This window comes from Salvelinus alpinus, chromosome 3 (genome assembly GCF_045679555.1).
Source record: "Salvelinus alpinus chromosome 3, SLU_Salpinus.1, whole genome shotgun sequence".
NCBI lineage: Eukaryota > Metazoa > Chordata > Actinopteri > Salmoniformes > Salmonidae > Salvelinus > Salvelinus alpinus.
The window spans coordinates 99,851,504-99,852,455 of record NC_092088.1 but is presented as its reverse complement, the minus strand read 5'-3'; positions in this window follow the sequence as shown (position 1 = coordinate 99,852,455).

Here is a 952-nt window from a genome sequence, read left to right as displayed (position 1 = left end):
AGAGAGAAGGGGTTACGAACTCTTACCAGAGAGATATGGGGGATACTATCTCTTACCGGAGAGAAGGGGTTACGAACTCTTACCAGAGAGATGGGGGATACTATCTCTTACCAGAGAGATGGGGGGTAAATCATCTTACGAGAGAGATGGGGGATACTATCTCTTGCAAGAGAGATGGGGGATACTATCTCTTACCAGAGAGATGGGGGGTAATACCTCTTACCAGAGAGATGGTGGATACTACCTCTTACGAGAGAGATGGGGGATACTATCTCTTACCAGAGAGATGGTGGATACGATCTCTTACCAGAGAGATGGGGGATACTATCTCTTACCAGAGAGATGGGGGATACTATCTCTTACCAGAGAGATGGGGGGTAATACCTCTTACGAGAGAGATGGGGGATACTATCTCTTGCCAAAGAGATGGGGGATACTATCTCTTGCCAGAGAGATGGGGGATACTATCTCTTGCCAGAGTAATGTGGGATAATATCTCTTACCAGAGAGATGGGGGATACTATCTCTTGCCAGAGTGATGTGGGATAATATCTCTTACCAGAGAGATGGGGGATACTATCTGTTGCCAGAGTGATGTGGGATAATATCTCTTACCAGAGAGATGGGGGATACTATCTCTTGCCAGAGTGATGTGGGATAATATCTCTTACCAGAGAGATGGGGGATCTATCTCTTGCCAGAGAGATGGGGGATACTATCTCTTGCCAGAGAGATGGGGGATACTATCTTGTACCAGAGAGATGGGGGATACTATCTCTTACCAGAGAGATGGGTATACTATCTCTTACCATTGAGATGGGGGATACTATCTCTTACCAGAGAGATGGGGGATACGATCTCTTACCAGAGAGATGGGGGATACTATCTCTTACCAGAGAGCACACAGGGACTCAGAGGGGGGGAAATGATCTCTTACCAGAGAGGACACAGG